At 44.6% G+C, this 13577-nt stretch overlaps 1 protein-coding gene across 4 annotated transcripts in view; it reads right to left on the reverse strand.

Moving 5' to 3' along the window:
• The window catches only part of LOC100224263 (contactin-4), a 264263-nt gene that overhangs the window by 137477 nt on the left and 113209 nt on the right, over positions 1-13577 (reverse strand). Inside the window, exon 3 of one of the 4 annotated variants that reach the window (XM_030283446.4) lies at positions 9699-9796. The exons of the other annotated variants lie outside the window; for them this stretch is intronic. The gene's annotated coding sequence lies outside the window, so the exon portion shown is untranslated. The remainder of the gene's footprint in view (positions 1-9698; positions 9797-13577) is intronic. 4 annotated transcript variants of the gene reach the window in all.

The following is a 13577-nucleotide window of genomic DNA, read 5'->3' on the forward strand; positions in this document are numbered from 1 at the left end:
AGGAAGAAGTTCAGAGGCACCATTAAAAAAACCACACGGGGGTTAATTTGAATGCAGTTAAAAATTCAGGCAACTTCCACGAATCCTGACCTACATTTGAAAATTATTGCAAAAGCTCCATCAGGAAGATTCCCTCCTGCCTGGAGCAGCTGGCAGGGGTCTGGGCTGAGGTGGTGGCTCAGGAGCACGGGGGGCTGCTGTGACAGTCACTGCTCGTGCCAGGCCTGGGGGAATGGCACATCCCTGATGCTGGGAATCACCTTGGAATGATGGAGATGGAAAAGACCTTAAAACTCATCCAGTGCCACCCCAGACATGGGCAAGGACACCTTCCACTGTCCCAGGCTGCTCCAGCCTGGCCTTGGGCACTGCCAGGGATCCAGGGCAGCCCCAGCCGCTCTGTGCCAGGGCTGCCACCCTTGCAAAAAATACCTTTTTCCTAATACTCCATCTAAACCTCCCCTCCTTAAGTTTAAAGCCATTCCCTGTGCCCTGTCCCTCCATGCCTTGTCCACTCTCCAGCTCTCCTGGAGCTCCTTTAGGCCCTGGAAGGTCTCAGAGCTCTCCCTGGAACTTCTCCTCTCCAGGTGATTCCCTCCAGCTCCCCCAGCCTGGCTCCAGCCCTTGGAGCATCTCCGTGGTCTCCCCTGGCCTCTCTCAAGCACCTCTTGATATTTTGGGGCCCCAGAGCTGGAGGTGCCTCCAATGCTTAGCCCAGACCTGACCCCAAACACATCTTTGCAACAGAAAGGAACTGAACACAACCATCCTGAGAGTCTGCCTCCATACATTTCCCAAAAAATGTTCATTTCCAGAGCACGGCCCAGAGCAGCCCACTCAAACCTGTCACAACGCTCAGCTATAATCACCAACCTCAGCCTGGGGACAGATCCAAGTAATTTGCTATAAAGGGGTAGGAAAGACAAGTTTTTGGTTGTAGTGCCAGAGGAAAAAGGCTTTAAAGATGTTTCCTGACGTGCTGGCTGCTGCTCGGAGAGTGATGCTGCACAGCAGCTCGTAATGAAAACTGACAGTGACGGTGCTTACACAACTCCACACGTGTAACACCCGGGCAGTGCCTGGCAAAAACCAGCATTTAAGGCAGTAACAGGCTCAAAGGAAACTCTAACAGCAAGCACAGAGATCCCTCTGGAGATTTCTTGTGGGAAAATTACACTAAACCCCAGTATTGACATAAGGTTAAAAGATATTCTAAATCAATTGACATTTAAGGCTGCAGCAGTGTTAGCATGTCTGGAAAATGCAAAAACCTTGTTAACCCCCTTGTATCGGTCTTTAACTTGCAAATGCTGCCTCCATTTGATACTGGGAAGGAGATTTTCAGTATAATCAGGAGTTTTTAACCTACTAAGAACCAGCCATACAGTTCATTTTCATATTAAACAGCACAAGCTGCAATCCCAACTCTCATAAACCAGCTGGGGATTTCTCCCTGGCCTCTTTGCCTCTCTTGCTCATCCAGAGGAAGCTGGAAGGAGTCAAATGAGAAATAACATTTACAGTGTCACCCCAATATTCCTGATTTCTGTGGACCTCCAGCTGTTTTCCTCTGAGGCTGCAGCACATCCCTGCATTAGGAGCTGCTCCCTGTGGTGTTCAGCCCTCCCAGATCTGCAGAGGGTTTAAAAAAAAAAATGTTTCCTGTTCCTTCCATCTGGGATGTGGTCACCAAGCTGTCTCTGCTGCTTCCACCCCACTAAACCCCATTATGGTTTAATGCTCCTCCACCCTCCCTCTCCTGGGAGCAGATGGTGAGCACATACACACACAGAGACACACAACTTCATCAAACCTCCTCAAATCCATAATTTATGGGCAGGGAAGTTCATCAGCCACCTAACCTCATTAGCTTCTCATGCCCCACTTGCAAGACTTCAGAGATCCTTCCAGAATTATTTATGAAATCCCTGAGAGGTGAAGAAAGTTCTAAACAAGTTGTATTTTAAATTGGTGCCCAGGAACTGAACCTGAAACCAACTTGTGCCAAACCCCAGCGCTGTGTGCAGCCCTTTGCTCTTTAATAGATTAATTTTTTCAAAGCTCAGCTTTGGAAAAAATGTCAAATAATCCTTTTAGAAACCTTCATGAAGACTGGACAAATTAACTTCACAGTTGAAGGGCTATAGCAAATAAACTCAGCATCCCAGAGCATCATAACAATTAGCATGTAACACATAACAGGCATCAGAACAATTCACTGAGCCACATCCCCTGGCTTTTTAGCTAAAAATAGAAGCTTCCTGCCCAAATCAGTGCACCTGTCACGTTAGGAAGATAAATGAAATTGTGTTTAAATAAACATGTGACACAGCATAAGTTTTAATTCCCATGCTGCCTAAATCCCACAGTTCAAAGTCATTTCAACTCAGCTTTTTAACACATGAAGAATTATCAGTGTAGCCTAATCCAGCCTGGTTTATGGCTGGAGTTTTCTTTTCCTGCCCAAAGCAGAGATGCTGGAGGTGCTGCTGCCCCTGCCCAGCTCAGCTGCTGTCCCCTCCTGCCCCTGCAATGTCACAAACACTCCCAAGCACTTGTAGCACAACCCTGAGGTTTTTGTGAGCTGCAGCTGCTCCGTTTCACCAGGCAGAGAATTCAGGGATTTTATCTAGCAGGACACCAGTTCTGCTCTGCCACAAATTCCAGGACAGCAATATCTGTGCTCAGGTTCCTGAGGAAAATCTCGGCTGGGACTTGAGTTTTGTCACAAATCTCACACAGTAACCCACACAGATGAAAGCTGCAGAGAGCCAGAGTAGTTTTATAACATCTCTTAGCACAAATGCAACGTGACACGTGCTCTCAGAGCTATTTGTTGAGATGTAGCTCGTGTGGTTTTTCATTACTTTAATACCAGTTTGCTTTTCCCCTCACTAGCACAATTTCACCTGCAAAATGTGTTTATTTTGAGGGGTTTGGTACTTTGGTACTCCCTGTGCTTGGCACAGCAGGTGTTTTCTTTGGAAAAGGCTTGAAACAACAACAGGCTGTGTTTCCTTGAGGGAACAGGGCCCAGCAGGTGCCTGCCCAGCATCCCCTGAGCATCCCAGCTCCTGTCCCAATAACAGCCCAGAGCTGGCACAAACATCCCAGAGCTGGCACAAATAAACAGCACTTCAGCACATCTGCACCTCCAGCAGAGCTGCCAGGGCATGGCTTCAGCAGCACTGCTGTGACAGCCACGTTTTCTGGGCAGAGACACACAATTCTGTCCCTCAGGAGAAGCACAGAGAGAAGAAGAGGAAACAATCTTTATCTCTGCTCCTTGGTTCTCTCCATGTGGAATGTGGTGTGGGGATTGTTCACCTGCAGTGATGGTTGGGCTGGATTCTGGTGAAGTTCTTTGGGGTCAGTGACCAATGGATCCAGCTGTGGCTGAGGCTCTCAGCAGAGCCACGAGTTTGATTTACTTAAGGAAATAAGAATTAAGTATGTAGAATAGGATAGTATATCTTTAAATAGTATATTAATATAATATAGTATAGTTTTAATAAATCTATCCTTCAGCCTTCTGATCTGGGGCCAGACATCATCAATTCTTCCTGATTTCTGATACACTACAGCTGATCAGGTACCTGCTGCAGGAGGAGCCTGGCATTAAACACATTTTACTGCCTGCAGCTCCCAGAAAGATGATTAGATGGTTTGGGCTCTACTGAAGAACATGGTCTTGTCACTAAAGACATTTACCCCAGTCTGTGAGGGCATCACCCACACACCACCAAGCCCTTGTCCCCTGAAAGGACTCCACACATCCCTCACATTCATTGGAATCCGAAGTGCAAGGAAAACTCTCAGAACTTTGGGCTCGTAAGCCAAAGCTTAGAATTAAGCACAGGATTTGAGACCTTGGAAAAGGCTTCTAAACTGAGGTGCTAGAAGCCAGAATGTGGATTTGTAGCCTAAAGCAGAGACATGTTAAATTAAGAAGGGGAAAGTTTAGAGTTTTAGAGCTTAAGATACAGAAAAAAATAAAAGTAGTTACAGAGGTAAACAAGGAGTTTAAAATGCAGAACTGGAGGTTTCTGTGTCATCACATGATTGGCTAAGATTGGCTACCCACTGTAGCACAGGTCCATAAGATAAAATATTTAAGGATTGAGTCAAAAAGCATAAATATCCTTGTTAGCAGGGTTTTACTGGTAAATAAACCCTTAAAAGGTCGTGTAACTAAGGGTCTTGTGGCCTTCTGAACCATGCTGTGAGATGTGAGCAGACCTCACCCTTCCTGCCTGTGTAAAAGATAAGAACAATAAACTGCATCATCTAAAAACTCAGAGGTCCTGTCTCTAACTCATTCAAAATTCCTTCAAAAATCCCCATAACATCCGCTGTGTGCCTCATGTGCATCATTTTTTCTCACTGATCTCCACCAAAGCCTGCCCAGAAAGCAGCCAAGATCCTGCCCTTTCCACAGGCAAATCCCCACACACCTCTGGAATGGTACCACTCATCTCCAGCCTGCAGGATCTGCTTTTTAGTCTAGTTTTTAGCTTATACAGATAGTTTTAAACACATTTAAACACCAAAAAGCAGCTAAAGGCAAGTAATTTCCTCTTCAACCTCTCACTATAAACCACTGAGGTTTCATAATCCTTTCCACAGTAACTCACCAGTGCATGTGGCAGCTGTTCCCAAATTCCTCCCAGTGGCCTCACACTCGATATTTCCCCACACACGACACATCCACATCCTCAGCACGAAGCTGCTCCTGTGGACCCAGGTTGCCTTATTTACATTTCCTTTGCAGAGCACTTGAATTCCATCCCCTGACACAGAATTTCCTTCTGGCAAGCCCTAAATTTGCTTTCTTCAGTCCATTTGCCAACTGCCTGGGACACTCATTCTGCCCTCTCCTTAAAAATCTGCACTGCTGCATTTGATATCTTGCCATGAGACACTTTATTCATTTGGTCTCCTCCTGATGCTTCTCTCTGAGTTTAAATCACCATTTTTCCATGCTCAAACCCAGGTTGATAATGGTGCAGCCCTTTGCTGTGTAAGGGAACAGCTTTATGGGCTCCTTGAGAATATGGAGCTTTTAATTGTGGTAGCAGAGCTCTAAGAAAGCTTTTCAGGGCAATAAATTCAGGCAAATCTTACCTGGGATGCAGAGCTGGGCTCTCCCTGTGCCACAGAACTTCTGCTGCACCACTGTGGACTGAGCACTGCTGAGCTGAACTGTCCAAATTCTGATTTATTCCTGGTTCTGAGCCAAATGCACAGCGCTGCTGGAGCCAAGAGGTAAAATTGCAGCTCAGGAATTAACAGCTCCAAGAAATCAAAATTCCCACCACGGCCCCAGAGCCTGGGTGGCTGCAAAGGTGCAAAGATGCTTTCCTTTAAAAGGAACCTACTTTCGCAGGATGGGAAAGTTTGGGTTAGTTAGATGGGTAAATAAGAAGTATGTAGAAGAGGATATTATCTCTTTAAATAGTATAATAATGTAATATAGCATAGTTTTAATAAAGCTATCCTTCAGCCTTTCCCAGGATGGGGAAGACACCACAGAGAAGGGCAGATCCTGCACTGGTGCTTCCTCAGAATGAGGTCTGACTTGTTCAGCTCAGACTATTGATACTCTGAAACCCAAAAGCAGTAGGATTTTCATCACTCTCATAAAAAATTTAACTATTTCATGGTTCAATATACAAAACCCTCCAAGTTTAATCAGAAATGACATTACCAAAAGTAAAGCAGGGAAAATCTGAGGTGGTATCTGTTGCTCTCAGCAATAAAGGGCTTCAAATGATGTGTAATAAAGCATTTAAAGGATACAGAAAATACTGTTTTCTGCTACATTCCTCAGGGGTTTAAGAATACCAGGGATTTCTTTATGAAATTGGTAAAGAAACCTTTCATTTAATAATTTTTACAGCTCTGTGAGAGTAAAGCTGATAATCTGCTATTTTATTCCACCTGCTGGGGGCTTCTGTCCCCACCTCTCCCCTCTTCCACTGAAAAAGAAGAGAGATGGAGAGAGACTATTTACGAGGGCCTGGAATGGCAGGGAAAGGGGCAATAGGTTTAGATTATTACTATTTATTATACTACTACTACTACTACTACTAATAATAATAATAATAATAATAATAATAAATTTATGATTTTTTAAAAAATTCTTCCTGTGGAGTTAATGAGGCACAGGGTGCCCAGAGAAGCTGTAACTGCCCCTGGATCCCTGGAAGTGCCCAAGGCCAGGCTGGCTTGTGGCAAGCATAAAAACATTATTTAGGAAATTCATATTATAGTGGTCAAGTTTTGCTTAGTGGGCCTAGTCCCTGTCCTCACCCTGGGACATTTCCTGGGATGTTCTCCCCAGCCAAATCCAAGGAGAACATTCCCTGTCCTCACCCTGGGACATTTCCATGCTGTGCTTTTCTCTGCTTTCATCTAGTGCCTGTCCAGGACAAAAACTGTCTGCAGAGAAATCGTCTGCAGGATTTCCTGCAGCTCCTGCAGCTCCTCTGCTCCTCAAATCAAAGCCATTCCAGCTCCAAAGTTTTGAGCTTTAGCCAGAAGAGCCCAAAATCCAGGGACAGAACGTTAAGCCCAGTGAGCAACAGGCACATGGAATTGCAGAGTGGCATTTCCCAAGGCCACACAACGTCCCCAAAAATCCATTGCCCCGGATTCTCACCGTTATCAATCCTCAATGTCACGACAAGCACTTGGGAACTGCAAGGCCTTGCAAAAACCAGGGCAAGACCCAAAATGTGAGGCTGGTTTTAGAGCTATCGACTGCTGCTCCTGGCCAGAGCCATCCAGGAGGCTGCAGGAAGGATCAGCACGTGGATCAAGGGAGAAGGGAGTGCTGCAGCCCCCAGACATCGATTTTTGAAGTATTTTTAAGAATAAAAGCAAATACTTAAAGGTTTCAACCATTTAACCCACAACTCTGATTTCTGCTTTCATAACGCTCCAAGGAAGCAATGTGAAAAGTCTTCCTGGGCAAAGCACATCCTTCTCTTAATTCACTTGTCAGCATTTAAAATAAAGAAATTAATATTAAAGCCACAAAGCTCAGAAGTTTGAAAGCATGGTGAAAGGCATCAGGCACTGTCCAACCCCATAATGAAAGCTGCTCTCTCCACAAATAATTTCTATATTCTACCAGAGAATGAACTAGCCAGATAAATTCTATTTATGCCAGATAGTTTTTCCTCTTTTTGTCCCTGCTATACCTGGCTGAGCTGCTCCTGCTCCTCCTGGAGAGTTTTACTGCTGCTTGGCTCCGAGGTGACGCTGTGCCATCCTGCACGGGGAGATCTTTGACTCCTGCACAAACTGTTTGGTCCCGAGGAGAGGCAATTTCCTTAAAGAATCAATGCTGTTCCTCTAAAAGAAAAGCCCAGAACTGCTGAGCTCTGAGCAGAGGATTCTGTCTCAGCAGCAAAGAATGCCAGGAGCAGCCAGGGGAGGAGAGTTGGGGTGTCCAGGGATGCTCTGAGAGACAGCAGAACCCCTTGGGCGGCACCAGGGATGCAGGAGCTGCACGTCCCTGCTGCTGTGCCCTCAGCTGGGATGTGCAGGAGGCTTCTCCCTGCATCCCTGGGGAGCAGCAGCAGCTGAGCCGTGCTGGAGGGAGGGAGCAGCACCTCCTGCCAGGGGAGCATCCTCACTCCCAGGGAAGCAAAGGGCAGAAGGAGCCCTGCTCACAGCCTCGGGTCCTGGCTCTGCAGGAGATGGTGGAGAAGGCTGCCATGAAGCAGGATGCTGCCTGTGCTGAGGGCTGGCCAGGGAAGCAGGGCTGGAACTGAAGCACCACTGTGGATTTCTCTCTCAGGGTTCTGATGGTCAGGGTAACCCCGAGACTGTAAAGAGTCTTTGCTTCCTTAGCCCGAGTGCAGCCAAAGAAGGAGCCTGGAATGCTCCGATTGTGCTTTCAAGGTTATTTATTTCTTCTTACCTGAACATTCTTTCTCTGACCTACCCAGCTCTGCCTAGCAAGGAGGCCATGGCAGTCTGCTGTGAGCCTTGGGCAGCTCCCACCTTATAGCCTCAAAATTACCTGTCTGTGTTTGCAAATATTCACCAATTCCTATAATCTATGTTAGAGTGAATCTCTACCTTAAACCAATGGAAAAGTGCCACCATCACACCAAGACACGGAGGACAAGACAAAGGAGATAAAGGCCAGGACACGTCCAAATCCCTCCATCTTGTACCCCTTGAACCCTATTCTAAAAACCCCAAAATTCTACTTTTCCACCCTGTGTTAGTTCAAATATCTCACTACTCAAACCCTTGTGGTTTGTAATCCCTCACACAGAGTTGGCAGCTTTTTCCATGGGCTAAAATGGAAGCCAGAGGTGTTTGTGACTTTGTGCCAAGGTCTCTGAGCCCCCTGCCAGGGTCTGGAGACAGCCAGGGCAGCCAGAGGGATGTCCTGGGTTCCAATACACCACCTTGCTTCCCTCTGCCTAAACCTTTACTTCATCTCTGTTTAAACTTTGTGGACCAGGCTCTTCTTGAAGTCTCCACTTCAAAGACCCCAACAGAAACCATTTTCTCAGGATTTTCTCGCAGTGAGGGCAGCTGGACAGATGTTTCCTCCTCTCCAGCCTGCAGGTTTATTGCTCTACAGATATTTATCACATTCACCAGTTCCTAAGGTCAACATACACAAATATTTAATAACAAATAATTTATCTTTAAGCAAACAGATTCTTTCCTCAGGGTCCTTGTGAACCCCTGCACAGCCCCAGGAGTGACACAAAGCACAGGGAGTGGAGGGACTGAGTTTATTGCCCTGGATGTGCCCCAACAGCTTCCTCAGACAGGAGAAATGGGGGAGGAAAGGTCTGGAAGGGGATTTGCTGCAGGAAATACCCACAGAACACCTGCAGAGCTCATCCCCAAACCAGAGGATGCCCAAGGACACGGATCTCAGACTCAGCACAGAGCAAATCCCTGCTTTAAGGAATTGCTTCCAGGCCTTCAGCAAAAGCTCTCTTTACTTTATGCAACATAAACTGGAATAAAGCAAAGCTGCAGGACAGGAGTGAGTGTGATGGACCAACAGAGCAACACCCTTCCTCCATCCAATCCACACAGCCTCCACAAGAGGCTGCCCAGGACTGTTGAATATGAGCTTCTTTGTAACTGAGAGCAAAATATGTATTTCAATTTTGTCCCCATGTCATTTAGATATTTCTGCATTTGGCTATCACAAAATAAAAATTCTATTATTCCATTTTTAATGTAAGATTCCAAAACTGCAGCTTTTACAATGATAACCACGCTGTTATTATAACTTTATGCAAATTGCCATAGATCCAGTGAATTCAATTAACTGAATTGAATTCCAATTTGCAGAGAAGCCTGGTCCAATAATTCAAAAACTGCATTTCTTGAACAGTTTTTAGTTGGCCAATGCTTACAAATCTGTCATTTCTATTTGGACTATTGTTCCAGAGCTGTCAGCACACACATTTCATAGAAACCACGAGATGCCCACAAAAACAGGTTAATTAAGGAGTTCTCATACATCCCAGTCACATTAACAAGCAGAGCCCATGAGCAAACAAAAAGTGAAGCAAATGAAAATATCCTGGAGTATTTATTCCATAATAAAATGGAAATAAAGGCTTTAATTGCCTTCAAGTTCTACTCAGTCTTCATTTCTTTAGCAATTCCACAGACTGAGATTTTATTGTTCCTTGGGTTGGACTCACTGTGCTGCCCTGTGACTCAGATTTGTTTCTCAATGGTGGCAGTAATTAGCAAACAGGATTCCTTCCAGCTCTGTCTGTCCCTGGTGGGATGGATCCCCCTGGAAACAGCAGGAAAACATGGAACTTTAAATGGTGTGATGTCTCAATGACTCCTTTAGGGTGGAATTCAGGAGATGTTATTGCAAAGAGAGCAGGGATTCATCAATAAATCATTCCATATGTATAAGGACCATCACCAAAATGGGAACTGATGGATCCTGTGATAGAGAGCACTGGGAGAGGAGGGAGAAAAGAGGGAAAAAACTGCATTAAGGGATGCAAAAGGAAACACTGAAGCCACTGAACAAACCAGAGCAATCTCATCTAACAATGTTTTAAACCCCTTATTTTGTAAGGCTGGGTAAAGCAATGGATGTTCCCAATATTGGAGCAATGCCTGGGGAGGCTGAGAGGGAGACAGGAATTATTTATATTATCACAAACACCACGAAATTGGGGACAGCTCTCCAGGAGCTGCTTCTTTCTCTAGGCAGCATCACCCTGGGTGTGCTCCCTCCCACACCCCTCCTGTATAAAGCAAAATAATTCCTTTCCTAAAAGTAAAACCCTCCCCTAAAAGCAACTTTACACCCAGCAAACTTTGCTAAAACTGCCGTGTTTTTCCAAATTCTTGTTTTTCAGTTTTTGTCTCTGTGATCAAGGGTAGATTTTCCAGTTGGGAGCAAATCAGCTTTGCAGTGACATTTCTGTCCTTGCCTGAAGGAGCCTGTACTCCTGGAGAGTCTTACAGTGAGGAAATTAAAACAAAAATAATTAAGGAATCCAGGTGAGGAAAAGCTGATTCTGTGATTAATAAATGACACCAATTTGGGACTTGGTGTATATCCAGTTGGAACTCAATAATCTTTAAGGTCCCTTCCAACCCAAACCCTTCTGAGAGTCTGAAAAATAAGTGAGGGGGAAAAAAAACCCACCTCTGTGATTAATAAACTATACAGAGCATCACAATCTGTGGTTGTGCTTTTTTAAATGGCTTAACATCCTCCAGGCTGAGCTCAGAAAACTGGTTTTTCACAAAAGTTCAGTTTGGACAGAAAATAGCTTTTTTTTTTTTTTTTTTTTTTCAAAAATAAGCTCTTATTTCTTGGACACAAGCTAAGCCACCTCAGCCAAAATGAGGGGGACAGTTTAGAGGGACCCCACTTCAGGAAAATATTTTTTTCTTTTAATTTAGTCACCCATATTTGTGAATTTCACTTCACTTCATATCTGCCACCACAGGGAATGACTGTGCTGCCTGTAAATTGGTGCACTCACATTGCACCTGCTCCAGCCTGCAAAAGATGGGAAGGTGAAGCTGTGGAGTGCACAGAAAAAAAAAAAAAAAAAAAAAAAAAAAAAAAAAAAAAAGAAGGATGAGGTGGTTACAGAAGCCAAGACTCTATTTTTTTTTAATGACAAAAGTAGATTTTAAATAATATTTTAACATTTAGAATGCCAAATGCGTGGAAAAGGTTTGGACAGCACCCTGTCAAAGCAGCACTTCCTTGGTGGACATCCACCAGGGATCACTGCAGGGAATAAAGAGCACAAGTCGAGTGTCAGATTCCATTCCAGAACATTTGTTGTTGTTGTGGATTTGCCATTAAGGAATTACTTGCTAGGAGCAAAGTATCCAGGAAACCATTCAAAGTACAACCCTCAGTCTTTTATGATTCAGCTCAGTCGTTTCCAGTAAATAAGAGAAGTCAAGAATAACTTTAATTACTCAGCTTCAGCAATTTCTGCCATAAAAGATGAGCGCTATCAGCTCCAAGTATGTACTGCAGGAGTGAAAAACTCAGGCTGGAGATCCACAAAAAAGCACTTAGCTTCAGAAAAAGAAGGAAAATTACCCTATGTGTTATTTTAGACTGTATAAAGACGGCCATGGAAGGGCAGATTTATTCTCTCTTCCATCTTTGTTGACTTCCCAAATGGATCAGAGTCATCAAAGGCAGAGCAGGGATGCTCAGTGCAGCTCATCCTCTTAATGCTGCCTGTATTTCTCTGCCATTAAAACCCCAACAAACACATTCCTGAGATGATCACAAAATATTGAACTTCTGGGAGAACTGGTTCATCACTCCAGCACACCAAAGAGTGCAGTTTGTCAATCTGCAAACATTTCAGAACAGAGAATAAATAAGACGTGCAAAGCCAAAGGAACAGCTCCTGCAAGCCAGCAAATCTCAAAATGTGAAGATTTGAATGATTTGTCCCTTTTCTATTATTGAATATTGATTATGAATATTTAATAATAATTGATTATTATTATTGATTGTGCCTTTTCCTCCAAGAATCCCAAGCTATCAATTCCCAGAGGTGGTGCCCATGCCCCACTCCTATGATATTGTGACACTCAGGTGCTTCCATCACCCCTAAAAGCCATTGCCAGGGAAGCTGATGTTAAAGCCCTGGGGTCCCAGCCAGGATTGCTGCTGCCTCCCACCCACCAGGGCTGTGCAGGGATTGTGAACTGGTCCACAGTGACCTCCTATGGAACCACTTCTGCTCACTTTTCCAGGCCAACAAGACCTTGGGACATGAATTGTTCAGCCTCTGCACGAGAGGAGATTGCTGACTGCAGTGTTTGAGGGGTAAGTGATTGCTCAATGTGCTGTTGGGGGTAATTACAGACACTTTAATTGCTTCAGGTCTTTGAATTGCCAAAGTCCAGGGGTGAGGAGGGAACTGAAGCCTCTAAAATTCCATGCCTGAGTTGCCTCTCTGTGTTTTGGGGTCATTCCTTAGGGACCACAGCAGGATAAAAGGAGGTGACATCTCCAAAGACCTGACCTGTGCCTATCTCCACAGCTCTTTGCAGGGGAGAACTTGCTGGGAAAGCACTCCTGTGTGTGTTCTTTGCAGCCCTGTGTGCTCTGCAGAGGTGAATTCCTGCAGGGACACTGCCACTGAGCCTTGCCCACCTCCTCTGGCCCTGCCTTGCATCCTCTGGGAAGGGAAGTTCCCACAACTACGGCTTGGAGTCAGGGCAATGTGGAAAAGCAACAACCTGCAGAGCATCCACACCTGCAAGTTTTCCTAAACAGCAACAAATTTGGAGTAAAAATTACAGAGTTTGGCTCCTAAGCAAGTCCAGAGAGCAGCTGGAGCTGCCTTTGTCATTGATTCAGTCAACTCTCTCCTAGCACTCATAAAAATCCACAAATCTCCCATCCCCAGAAGTTATTAGAAATATTTAAAGCTCCTGAAATAAGTCAGATTGGCAGATGTGAAACATGAATTCTTCTTTTACCCACAGAGGGGGAACTGTGCAGAAATCCCTCAGACTGGTTTGCACATCCCTCTCCTTTCGGAGCCTTCCTCCCCAGTGGCAAAGGGAAAGGAAATAAAATAAATAAATACAATTCTGCTGATGAAATACATCACTGGACTTGCTGCAAAATAACCTTTAATCACCCAGAGCACAAAGTGGATATTGTGAAAAAATTTAGCATTTTAAAAAACATTTTAAAAGCATTTTTTAAAATACCAGCTCACAATTTCAATTTATAAATATTTTTCCAGGTTCTATTTTTTTTGTTTCTCTGTTTGCCAGAGACACACATAACAAAACTAATTACGGTGCTAATTTGCATTGTAATACTGAGATTTGTAATGAAGGAACACGTTCAGGGCTGATGGAAGTGTTACAAAGTGCATGCTCGGTTCTCCTGATTTTATCCCAGCGGGATGATGCAAAACTGCAGGAACTGGAGCTGGAGAAGACGTGAGGTAAATTGTGTTGAATTACTGGGATGGGACAGGAGATATAACTTAGGATTTATCCTGCTGCACTTCTGATGAGCTGCAGGAATGTTGGAATATCCTGTGGGA

This window comes from Taeniopygia guttata, chromosome 12, assembly GCF_048771995.1.
Source record: "Taeniopygia guttata chromosome 12, bTaeGut7.mat, whole genome shotgun sequence".
NCBI classification, from domain to species: domain Eukaryota; kingdom Metazoa; phylum Chordata; class Aves; order Passeriformes; family Estrildidae; genus Taeniopygia; species Taeniopygia guttata.